The following is a 1,112-nucleotide window of genomic DNA, read 5'->3' as shown; positions in this document are numbered from 1 at the left end:
CTTATTAAATAGGTTCGTTGAGACAACGGGTAAATAAATTCTCTAGTTAAATTTCGCAACCCTAAACTCGACATCTAAGAGAGTTGAGATACTATTGGATGCACATTATAGTACTTTCCTCATTGCATGCAAGCTCGGACTCTTATGATAATTTGATAATCTCCTGAATTTGACATTCATGGATGTAGAGGTATTTTTTTAAAAAAATGTATTATAATAAATAACTTTTGAATATAATTATTTAGATAAATAATAAAATAATTTTATATTTAAGTAAAAAACTGCTTTTATGTTATTCTCTCAATATTTGATTTAATGGTTGATTTAAATTTTTAAAAGAATAATAAAATTGAAATGTCTAATCTCCAAATAATAGCCTCTTTGTAATTGAAATTTTGAGTTTATTTAACATGGAAAAGGAGTTCACCTTTTAAGGATTTGTTTTTGTTAGGAAGAAGAATAAATTTCAAAGCCAACAAACACCGACGATGTGAGAAAAAAAAATATGTAATAAATATATTTATTAAAATTTATATAAATATAAAGAAGGTTTAATTGAAATGATAAACTAAAATATTTAAATTTTATTGGGTTGTTGATTCAAATTTCATAAGTTTTTTTTATTAATTTTAAAAGATAAAAAAATATCCTTATAATAGTATAACTTGTTTTATATATAAAAAATTATTTTAATCGTTTTTCAATTGAATTAGTGTTTGATTGACTCGTGACACTAACTCAGTTAATAATTTAAATATAGTATAGAATTATAGATAATATAATTCGCTTTGTATATAAAAATATATTTTAATTATTTCTCAGCTAAATTGATACACAATTTACTCGTAACATCAATTCAATTAGCAACGTAAATATAATACACATTAATATAATTTACTTTGTATATAAAATAATATTTTAGTTATTTTTAGCTAAATTAATATTGAATTAACTCGTAATAATAACTCAATTAATAACTTAAATATATTATAAAAATAAATATTAAAATAGGAATTATAATAGCAAACGTAACTTCATTTTAAATCAAATAAATATCTTAAATATTAAAATATTTTCCCACAATTAACAATATATGTGGTGAAGTAACCTTT

The sequence above is a fragment of the Gossypium hirsutum genome, chromosome D12 (assembly GCF_007990345.1).
Source record: "Gossypium hirsutum isolate 1008001.06 chromosome D12, Gossypium_hirsutum_v2.1, whole genome shotgun sequence".
NCBI classification, from domain to species: Eukaryota; Viridiplantae; Streptophyta; class Magnoliopsida; order Malvales; family Malvaceae; genus Gossypium; species Gossypium hirsutum.
The sequence above is the reverse complement of the archived record's forward strand: the minus strand, read 5'-3'. Positions refer to the sequence as shown.